This window comes from Pseudophryne corroboree (assembly GCF_028390025.1).
Source record: "Pseudophryne corroboree isolate aPseCor3 chromosome 7 unlocalized genomic scaffold, aPseCor3.hap2 SUPER_7_unloc_6, whole genome shotgun sequence".
Classification (NCBI taxonomy): domain Eukaryota; kingdom Metazoa; phylum Chordata; class Amphibia; order Anura; family Myobatrachidae; genus Pseudophryne; species Pseudophryne corroboree.
The window spans coordinates 836,211-848,281 of NW_026967615.1; the positions used below are offsets into that span (position 1 = coordinate 836,211).

General features: G+C 35.0%; 2 non-coding genes across 2 annotated transcripts; both read left to right on the forward strand.

Annotated features, from left to right (window-relative positions):
* Positions 1 to 2,585: 2,585 nt before the first annotated feature.
* On the forward strand, positions 2,586 to 2,659 carry TRNAS-ACU (transfer RNA serine (anticodon ACU)). Its single transcript has one exon. It is a non-coding gene; the product is annotated as a tRNA-Ser (tRNA).
* A 6,926-nt stretch (positions 2,660 to 9,585) lies between these two features.
* Positions 9,586 to 9,659, forward strand: TRNAS-ACU (transfer RNA serine (anticodon ACU)). The gene has a single exon. It is a non-coding gene; the product is annotated as a tRNA-Ser (tRNA).
* The last annotated feature ends 2,412 nt before the right edge of the window (positions 9,660 to 12,071 follow it).

Below are 12,071 nucleotides of genomic sequence, written 5' to 3' on the forward strand. Positions count from 1 at the left end.
AGGATAGTTTCAATCTGCCTACCGCTGGGTTATGGGCCCAGCATGCTTCCATTGCTGTACTCTGCTGCACATGTAAGTGCAAGAGATCCTGAAGCACTCACTCATCATGGGAAAGTACCAATGTGTTTCTTCGTTGGTTGATGGAAGAAACATCTTACAAAAACTCTCCAGATTATTGACTTTTTAAAGTTTTTCTAGGAAACGTTTTAGATGAATGCTTATTAGCCTTTGTCAGTATAGACTTTTGCAAAGTGTCTCTGTGGCGCAATCATTTAGTGTGCACGGCGATTAACCAAAAGGTTGGTGGTTCAATCCCACCCAGGGACGTAATTGACCTTGTTATCAGATTTTGGTGATCTTTAAGTAGACAAGTCAAAATTTCAAATCCCCCTGTTCTGGTGTAGGGTACCTGGCCTTCTCTGATGTAATCAGAGTTAGATTTGATTCAGTGATTTTATAAAAACAGCTAGGAAGCACAATTTAGCAGTGGGTTGCAGAGAAAAAGAAATATGCTGGCAAAAAAAATCAAATTGAGTGATTAAACAGCTCTTAATTTTCTGGCTTTATTTTTATGCTAACAAATTTGTTCTCTGAAAAGTGTCCACAAAGCCAAGTCTCTGATTAACACCTTTGTAAGGATGGTTTTTAACCTATTACTAAATTAAACTTGCTTCATTGGAAAGGCAGCAAGATGCATCCTCATTTCAATGTCTACTGAAATAATACAGGTTGACACCAGGAAACATTAACGCCACTGCATCCTTGCTGCTTTCTCATGTGGAAGTCTGTTTAATGTGAAAACAAGGTGATATCTAATTAGCACACAGGTAAGGAATTAAGAAAATCTTTATTTAAGGGTGAAAATGTTTCTCACAAAATCGTTGCCCCAATGCATCATTGAAATTCAAGTTGGAAAGATGATTTTAATATATCACTTGTACATTTTGTATTGCTCTTCTGGTGACAATGTAGTTTGTTTTTGTCAATTACCATTTTAATAATAGGGTAATGAAAATTAAGTGGATTTTTGAAAGAAAACAATACTGTCAATATACTATTAAAACAAATTAAAATGGTAAAAGTTATTGTACTGTAAGTAAAAATAAAAGAGCCAACATATCAATCCCAGTTTTGGATTACTTTAACAAAAAAAAATGCATATAGCAGAGGATAGTTTCAATCTGCCTACCTCTGGGTTATGTGCCCAGCATGCTTCCATTGCTGTACTCTGCTGCACATGTAAGTGTAATAGATCCTGAAGCACTCACTCATCATGGGAAAGTACCAATGTGTTTCTTCATTGGTTGATGGAAGAAACATCTTACAAAAACTCTCCAGATTATTGACTTTTTAAAGTTTTTCTAGGAAACGTTTTAGATGAATGCTTATTAGCCTTTGCCAGTATGTACTTTAGCAAAGTGTCTCTGTGGCGCAATCAGTTAGTGTGTATGGCTATTAACCAAAAGGTTGGTGGTTCAATCCCACCCAGGGACGTAATTGACCTTGTTATCAGATTTTGGTGATCTTTAAGTAGACAAGTCAAAATTTCAAACCCTCTCTTATGGTGTAGGGTACCTGGCCTTCTCTGATGTAATCAGAGTTAGATTTGATTCAGTGATTTTATAAAAACAGCTAGGAAGCACAATTTAGCAGTGGGTTGCAGAGAAAAATAAATATGCTGGCAAAAAAATCCAATTGAGTGATTAAACAGCTCTTCATTTTCTGGCTTTATTTTTATGCTAACAAATTTGTTCTCTGAAAAGTGTCCACAAAGCCAAGTCTCTGATTAACACCTTTGTAAGGATGGTTTTTCACCTATTACTAAATTAAACTTGCTTCATTGGAAAGGCAGCAAGATGCATCCTCATTTCAATGTCTACTGAAATAATACAGGTTGACACCAGGAAACATTAACGCCACTGCATCCTTGCTGCTTTCTCATGTGGAAGTCTGTTTAATGTGAAAACAAGGTGATATCTAATTAGCACACAGGTAAGGAATTAAGAAAATCTTTATTTAAGGGTGAAAATGTTTCTCACAAAATCGTTGCCCCAATGCATCATTGAAATTCAAGCAGGAAAGATGATTTTAATATATCACTTGTACATTTTGTATTGCTCTTCTGGTGACAATGTAGTTTGTTTTTGTCAATTACCATTTTAATAAAAGGGTAAAGAAAATTAAGTGGATTTTTAAAAGAAAACAATACTTTCAATATACTATTAAAACAAATTAAAATGGTAAAAGTTATTGTACTTTAATGAAAAATAAAAGAGCAAAAATATCAATCCCAGTTTTGGATTACTTTAACAAAAAAAATGCATATAGCAGAGGATAGTTTTAATCTGCCTACCTCTGGGTTATGGGCCCAGCATGCTTCCATTGCAGTACTCTGCTGCACATGTAAGTGCAAGAGATCCTGAAGCACTCACTCATCATGGGAAAGTACCAATGTGTTTCTTCGTTGGTGGATGGAAGAAACATCTTACAAAAACTCTCCAGATTATTGACTTTTTAAAGTTTTTCTAGGAAACGTTTTAGATGAATGCTTATTAGCCTTTGTCAGTATGTACTTTTTGCAAAGTGTCTCTGTGGCGCAATCGGTTAGTGTGTCTGGCTACTAACCAAAAGGTTGGTGGTTCAATCCCACCCAGGGACATAATTGACCTTGTGATCAGGTTTTGGTGATATTTAAGTAGACAAGTCAAAATTTCAAACCCCCTCTTATGGTGTAGGGTACCTGGCCTTCTCTGATGTAATCAGAGTTAGATTTGATTCAGTGATTTTATAAAAACAGCTAGGAAGCACAATTTAGCAGTGGGTTGCAGAGAAAAAGAAATATGCTGGCAAAAAAATCCAATTGAGTGATTAAACAGCTCTTCATTTTCTGGCTTTATTTTTATGCTAACAAATTTGTTCTCTGAAAAGTGTCCACAAAGCCAAGTCTCTGATTAACACCTTTGTAGGGATGGTTTTTCACCTATTACTAAATTAAACTTGCTTCATTGGAAAGGCAGCAAGATGCATCCTCATTTCAATGTCTACTGAAATAATACAGGTTGACACCAGGAAACATTAACGCCACTGCATCCTTGCTGCTTTCTCATGTAGAAGTCTGTTTAATGTGAAAACAAGGTGATATCTAATTAGCACACAGGTAAGGAATTAAGAAAATCTTTATTTAAGGGTGAAGATGTTTCTCACAAAATCGTTGCCCCAATGCATCATTGAAATTCAAGCTGGAAAGATGATTTTAATATATCACTTGTACATTTTGTATTGCTCTTCTGGTGACAATGTAGTTTGTTTTTGTCAATTACCATTTTAATAATAGGGTAAAGAAAATTAAGTGGATTTTTGAAAGAAAACAATACTGTCAATATACTATTAAAACAAATTAAAATGGTAAAAGTTATTGTACTTTAAGTAAACATAAAATAGCTAACATATCAATCCCAGTTTTGGATTACTTTAATTAACAAAAAAAAAATGCATATAGCAGAGGATAGTTTCAATCTGCCTACCTCTGGGTAATGTGCCCAGCATGCTTCCATTGCAGTACTCTGCTGCACATGTAAGTGCAAGAGATCCTGAAGCACTCACTCATCATGGGAAAGTACCAATGTGTTTCTTCGTTGGTTGATATAAGAAAATTCTTACAAAAACTCTCCAGATTATTGACTTTTTAAAGTTTTTCTAGGAAACGTTCTAGATGAATGCTTATTAGCCTTTGTCAGTATGTACTTTTTCCAAAGTTTCTCTGTGGCGCAATCGGTTAGTGTGTCTGGCTACTAACCAAAAGGTTGGTGGTTCAATCCCACCCAGGGACATAATTGACCTTGTGATCAGGTTTTGGTGATATTTAAGTAGACAAGTCAAAATTTCAAACCCCCTCTTATGGTGTAGGGTACCTGGCCTTCTCTGATGTAATCAGAGTTAGATTTGATTCAGTGATTTTATAAAAACAGCTAGGAAGCACAATTTAGCAGTGGGTTGCAGAGAAAAAGAAATATGCTGGCAAAAAAATCCAATTGAGTGATTAAACAGCTCTTCATTTTCTGGCTTTATTTTTATGCTAACAAATTTGTTCTCTGAAAAGTGTCCACAAAGCCAAGTCTCTGATTAACACCTTTGTAGGGATGGTTTTTCACCTATTACTAAATTAAACTTGCTTCATTGGAAAGGCAGCAAGATGCATCCTCATTTCAATGTCTACTGAAATAATACAGGTTGACACCAGGAAACATTAACGCCACTGCATCCTTGCTGCTTTCTCATGTGGAAGTCTGTTTAATGTGAAAACAATGTGATATCTAATTAGCACACAGGTAAGGAATTAAGAAAATCTTTATTTAAGGGTGAAAATGTTTCTCACAAAATCGTTGCCCCAATGCATCATTGAAATTCAAGTTGGAAAGATGATTTTAATATATCACTTGTACATTTTGTATTGCTCTTCTGGTGACAATGTAGTTTGTTTTTGTCAATTACCATTTTAATAATAGGGTAATGAAAATTAAGTGGATTTTTGAAAGAAAACAATACTGTCAATATACTATTAAAACAAATTAAAATGGTAAAAGTTATTGTACTGTAAGTAAAAATAAAAGCGCCAACATATCAATCCCAGTTTTGGATTACTTTAACAAAAAAAAATGCATATAGCAGAGGATAGTTTCAATCTGCCTACCTCTGGGTTATGTGCCCAGCATGCTTCCATTGCTGTACTCTGCTGCACATGTAAGTGTAATAGATCCTGAAGCACTCACTCATCATGGGAAAGTACCAATGTGTTTCTTCATTGGTTGATGGAAGAAACATCTTACAAAAACTCTCCAGATTATTGACTTTTTAAAGTTTTTCTAGGAAACGTTTTAGATGAATGCTTATTAGCCTTTGCCAGTATGTACTTTAGCAAAGTGTCTCTGTGGCGCAATCAGTTAGTGTGTATGGCTATTAACCAAAAGGTTGGTGGTTCAATCCCACCCAGGGACGTAATTGACCTTGTTATCAGATTTTGGTGATCTTTAAGTAGACAAGTCAAAATTTCAAACCCTCTCTTATGGTGTAGGGTACCTGGCCTTCTCTGATGTAATCAGAGTTAGATTTGATTCAGTGATTTTATAAAAACAGCTAGGAAGCACAATTTAGCAGTGGGTTGCAGAGAAAAATAAATATGCTGGCAAAAAAATCCAATTGAGTGATTAAACAGCTCTTCATTTTCTGGCTTTATTTTTATGCTAACAAATTTGTTCTCTGAAAAGTGTCCACAAAGCCAAGTCTCTGATTAACACCTTTGTAAGGATGGTTTTTCACCTATTACTAAATTAAACTTGCTTCATTGGAAAGGCAGCAAGATGCATCCTCATTTCAATGTCTACTGAAATAATACAGGTTGACACCAGGAAACATTAACGCCACTGCATCCTTGCTGCTTTCTCATGTGGAAGTCTGTTTAATGTGAAAACAAGGTGATATCTAATTAGCACACAGGTAAGGAATTAAGAAAATCTTTATTTAAGGGTGAAAATGTTTCTCACAAAATCGTTGCCCCAATGCATCATTGAAATTCAAGCAGGAAAGATGATTTTAATATATCACTTGTACATTTTGTATTGCTCTTCTGGTGACAATGTAGTTTGTTTTTGTCAATTACCATTTTAATAATAGGGTAAAGAAAATTAAGTGGATTTTTAAAAGAAAACAATACTTTCAATATACTATTAAAACAAATTAAAATGGTAAAAGTTATTGTACTTTAATGAAAAATAAAAGAGCAAAAATATCAATCCCAGTTTTGGATTACTTTAACAAAAAAAATGCATATAGCAGAGGATAGTTTTAATCTGCCTACCTCTGGGTTATGGGCCCAGCATGCTTCCATTGCAGTACTCTGCTGCACATGTAAGTGCAAGAGATCCTGAAGCACTCACTCATCATGGGAAAGTACCAATGTGTTTCTTCGTTGGTGGATGGAAGAAACATCTTACAAAAACTCTCCAGATTATTGACTTTTTAAAGTTTTTCTAGGAAACGTTTTAGATGAATGCTTATTAGCCTTTGTCAGTATGTACTTTTGCGAAATGTCTCTGTGGCGCAATCAGTTAGTGTGTACGGCTATAAACCAAAAGGTTGGAGGCTCAATCCCACCCAGGGACGTAATTGACCTTGTTATCAGATTTTGGTGATCTTTAAGTAGACAAGTCAAAATTTCAAATCCCCTCTTATGGTGTAGGGTACCTGGCCTTCTCTGATGTAATCAGAGTTAGATTTGATTCAGTGATTTTATAAAAACAGCTAGGAAGCACAATTTAGCAGTGGGTTGCAGAGAAAAAGAAATATGCTGGCAGAAAAATCCAATTGAGTGATTAAACAGCTCTTCATTTTCTGCCTTTATTTTTATGCTAACAAATTTGTTCTCTGAAAAGTGTCCACAAAGCCAAGTCTCTGATTAACACCTTTGTAGGGATGGTTTTTCACCTATTACTAAATTAAACTTGCTTCATTGGAAAGGCAGCAAGATGCATCCTCATTTCAATGTCTACTGAAATAATACAGGTTGACACCAGGAAACATTAACGCCACTGCATCCTTGCTGCTTTCTCATGTAGAAGTCTGTTTAATGTGAAAACAAGGTGATATCTAATTAGCACACAGGTTAGGAATTAAGAAAATCTTTATTTAAGGGTGAAGATGTTTCTCACAAAATTGTTGCCCCAATGCATCATTGAAATTCAAGCTGGAAAGATGATTTTAATATATCACTTGTACATTTTGTATTGCTCTTCTGGTGACAATGTAGTTTGTTTTTGTCAATTACCCTTTTAATAATAGGGTAAAGAAAATTAAGTGGATTTTTTTAAAGAAAACTATACTGTCAATATACTATTAAAACAAATTAAAATGGTAAAAGTTATTGTACTTTAAGTGAAAATAAAAGAGCCAAAATATCAATCCCAGTTTTGGATTACTTTAATTAACAAAAAAAAATGCATATAGCAGAGGATAGTTTCAATCTGCCTACCGCTGGGTTATGGGCCCAGCATGCTTCCATTGCTGTACTCTGCTGCACATGTAAGTGCAAGAGATCCTGAAGCACTCACTCATCATGGGAAAGTACCAATGTGTTTCTTCGTTGGTTGATGGAAGAAACATCTTACAAAAACTCTCCAGATTATTGACTTTTTAAAGTTTTTCTAGGAAACGTTTTAGATGAATGCTTATTAGCCTTTGTCAGTATAGACTTTTGCAAAGTGTCTCTGTGGCGCAATCATTTAGTGTGCACGGCGATTAACCAAAAGGTTGGTGGTTCAATCCCACCCAGGGACGTAATTGACCTTGTTATCAGATTTTGGTGATCTTTAAGTAGACAAGTCAAAATTTCAAATCCCCCTGTTCTGGTGTAGGGTACCTGGCCTTCTCTGATGTAATCAGAGTTAGATTTGATTCAGTGATTTTATAAAAACAGCTAGGAAGCACAATTTAGCAGTGGGTTGCAGAGAAAAAGAAATATGCTGGCAAAAAAAATCAAATTGAGTGATTAAACAGCTCTTAATTTTCTGGCTTTATTTTTATGCTAACAAATTTGTTCTCTGAAAAGTGTCCACAAAGCCAAGTCTCTGATTAACACCTTTGTAAGGATGGTTTTTAACCTATTACTAAATTAAACTTGCTTCATTGGAAAGGCAGCAAGATGCATCCTCATTTCAATGTCTACTGAAATAATACAGGTTGACACCAGGAAACATTAACGCCACTGCATCCTTGCTGCTTTCTCATGTGGAAGTCTGTTTAATGTGAAAACAAGGTGATATCTAATTAGCACACAGGTAAGGAATTAAGAAAATCTTTATTTAAGGGTGAAAATGTTTCTCACAAAATCGTTGCCCCAATGCATCATTGAAATTCAAGTTGGAAAGATGATTTTAATATATCACTTGTACATTTTGTATTGCTCTTCTGGTGACAATGTAGTTTGTTTTTGTCAATTACCATTTTAATAATAGGGTAATGAAAATTAAGTGGATTTTTGAAAGAAAACAATACTGTCAATATACTATTAAAACAAATTAAAATGGTAAAAGTTATTGTACTGTAAGTAAAAATAAAAGAGCCAACATATCAATCCCAGTTTTGGATTACTTTAACAAAAAAAAATGCATATAGCAGAGGATAGTTTCAATCTGCCTACCTCTGGGTTATGTGCCCAGCATGCTTCCATTGCTGTACTCTGCTGCACATGTAAGTGTAATAGATCCTGAAGCACTCACTCATCATGGGAAAGTACCAATGTGTTTCTTCATTGGTTGATGGAAGAAACATCTTACAAAAACTCTCCAGATTATTGACTTTTTAAAGTTTTTCTAGGAAACGTTTTAGATGAATGCTTATTAGCCTTTGCCAGTATGTACTTTAGCAAAGTGTCTCTGTGGCGCAATCAGTTAGTGTGTATGGCTATTAACCAAAAGGTTGGTGGTTCAATCCCACCCAGGGACGTAATTGACCTTGTTATCAGATTTTGGTGATCTTTAAGTAGACAAGTCAAAATTTCAAACCCTCTCTTATGGTGTAGGGTACCTGGCCTTCTCTGATGTAATCAGAGTTAGATTTGATTCAGTGATTTTATAAAAACAGCTAGGAAGCACAATTTAGCAGTGGGTTGCAGAGAAAAATAAATATGCTGGCAAAAAAATCCAATTGAGTGATTAAACAGCTCTTCATTTTCTGGCTTTATTTTTATGCTAACAAATTTGTTCTCTGAAAAGTGTCCACAAAGCCAAGTCTCTGATTAACCTTTGTAAGGATGGTTTTTCACCTATTACTAAATTAAACTTGCTTCATTGGAAAGGCAGCAAGATGCATCCTCATTTCAATGTCTACTGAAATAATACAGGTTGACACCAGGAAACATTAACGCCACTGCATCCTTGCTGCTTTCTCATGTGGAAGTCTGTTTAATGTGAAAACAAGGTGATATCTAATTAGCACACAGGTAAGGAATTAAGAAAATCTTTATTTAAGGGTGAAAATGTTTCTCACAAAATCGTTGCCCCAATGCATCATTGAAATTCAAGCAGGAAAGATGATTTTAATATATCACTTGTACATTTTGTATTGCTCTTCTGGTGACAATGTAGTTTGTTTTTGTCAATTACCATTTTAATAAAAGGGTAAAGAAAATTAAGTGGATTTTTAAAAGAAAACAATACTTTCAATATACTATTAAAACAAATTAAAATGGTAAAAGTTATTGTACTTTAATGAAAAATAAAAGAGCAAAAATATCAATCCCAGTTTTGGATTACTTTAACAAAAAAAATGCATATAGCAGAGGATAGTTTTAATCTGCCTACCTCTGGGTTATGGGCCCAGCATGCTTCCATTGCAGTACTCTGCTGCACATGTAAGTGCAAGAGATCCTGAAGCACTCACTCATCATGGGAAAGTACCAATGTGTTTCTTCGTTGGTGGATGGAAGAAACATCTTACAAAAACTCTCCAGATTATTGACTTTTTAAAGTTTTTCTAGGAAACGTTTTAGATGAATGCTTATTAGCCTTTGTCAGTATGTACTTTTTGCAAAGTGTCTCTGTGGCGCAATCGGTTAGTGTGTCTGGCTACTAACCAAAAGGTTGGTGGTTCAATCCCACCCAGGGACATAATTGACCTTGTGATCAGGTTTTGGTGATATTTAAGTAGACAAGTCAAAATTTCAAACCCCCTCTTATGGTGTAGGGTACCTGGCCTTCTCTGATGTAATCAGAGTTAGATTTGATTCAGTGATTTTATAAAAACAGCTAGGAAGCACAATTTAGCAGTGGGTTGCAGAGAAAAAGAAATATGCTGGCAGAAAAATCCAATTGAGTGATTAAACAGCTCTTCATTTTCTGCCTTTATTTTTATGCTAACAAATTTGTTCTCTGAAAAGTGTCCACAAAGCCAAGTCTCTGATTAACACCTTTGTAGGGATGGTTTTTCACCTATTACTAAATTAAACTTGCTTCATTGGAAAGGCAGCAAAATGCATCCTCATTTCAATGTCTACTGAAATAATACAGGTTGACACCAGGAAACATTAACGCCACTGCATCCTTGCTGCTTTCTCATGTAGAAGTCTGTTTAATGTGAAAACAAGGTGATATCTAATTAGCACACAGGTAAGGAATTAAGAAAATCTTTATTTAAGGGTGAAGATGTTTCTCACAAAATCGTTGCCCCAATGCATCATTGAAATTCAAGCTGGAAAGATGATTTTAATATATCACTTGTACATTTTGTATTGCTCTTCTGGTGACAATGTAGTTTGTTTTTGTCAATTACCATTTTAATAATAGGGTAAAGAAAATTAAGTGGATTTTTGAAAGAAAACAATACTGTCAATATACTATTAAAACAAATTAAAATGGTAAAAGTTATTGTACTTTAAGTAAACATAAAATAGCTAACATATCAATCCCAGTTTTGGATTACTTTAATTAACAAAAAAAAATGCATATAGCAGAGGATAGTTTCAATCTGCCTACCTCTGGGTAATGTGCCCAGCATGCTTCCATTGCAGTACTCTGCTGCACATGTAAGTGCAAGAGATCCTGAAGCACTCACTCATCATGGGAAAGTACCAATGTGTTTCTTCGTTGGTTGATATAAGAAAATTCTTACAAAAACTCTCCAGATTATTGACTTTTTAAAGTTTTTCTAGGAAACGTTCTAGATGAATGCTTATTAGCCTTTGTCAGTATGTACTTTTTCCAAAGTTTCTCTGTGGCGCAATCGGTTAGTGTGTCTGGCTACTAACCAAAAGGTTGGTGGTTCAATCCCACCCAGGGACATAATTGACCTTGTGATCAGGTTTTGGTGATATTTAAGTAGACAAGTCAAAATTTCAAACCCCCTCTTATGGTGTAGGGTACCTGGCCTTCTCTGATGTAATCAGAGTTAGATTTGATTCAGTGATTTTATAAAAACAGCTAGGAAGCACAATTTAGCAGTGGGTTGCAGAGAAAAAGAAATATGCTGGCAAAAAAATCCAATTGAGTGATTAAACAGCTCTTCATTTTCTGGCTTTATTTTTATGCTAACAAATTTGTTCTCTGAAAAGTGTCCACAAAGCCAAGTCTCTGATTAACACCTTTGTAGGGATGGTTTTTCACCTATTACTAAATTAAACTTGCTTCATTGGAAAGGCAGCAAGATGCATCCTCATTTCAATGTCTACTGAAATAATACAGGTTGACACCAGGAAACATTAACGCCACTGCATCCTTGCTGCTTTCTCATGTGGAAGTCTGTTTAATGTGAAAACAAGGTGATATCTAATTAGCACACAGGTAAGGAATTAAGAAAATCTTTATTTAAGGGTGAAAATGTTTCTCACAAAATCGTTGCCCCAATGCATCATTGAAATTCAAGTTGGAAAGATGATTTTAATATATCACTTGTACATTTTGTATTGCTCTTCTGGTGACAATGTAGTTTGTTTTTGTCAATTACCATTTTAATAATAGGGTAATGAAAATTAAGTGGATTTTTGAAAGAAAACAATACTGTCAATATACTATTAAAACAAATTAAAATGGTAAAAGTTATTGTACTGTAAGTAAAAATAAAAGAGCCAACATATCAATCCCAGTTTTGGATTACTTTAACAAAAAAAAATGCATATAGCAGAGGATAGTTTCAATCTGCCTACCTCTGGGTTATGTGCCCAGCATGCTTCCATTGCTGTACTCTGCTGCACATGTAAGTGTAATAGATCCTGAAGCACTCACTCATCATGGGAAAGTACCAATGTGTTTCTTCATTGGTTGATGGAAGAAACATCTTACAAAAACTCTCCAGATTATTGACTTTTTAAAGTTTTTCTAGGAAACGTTTTAGATGAATGCTTATTAGCCTTTGCCAGTATGTACTTTAGCAAAGTGTCTCTGTGGCGCAATCAGTTAGTGTGTATGGCTATTAACCAAAAGGTTGGTGGTTCAATCCCACCCAGGGACGTAATTGACCTTGTTATCAGATTTTGGTGATCTTTAAGTAGACAAGTCAAAATTTCAAACCCTCTCTTATGGTGTAGG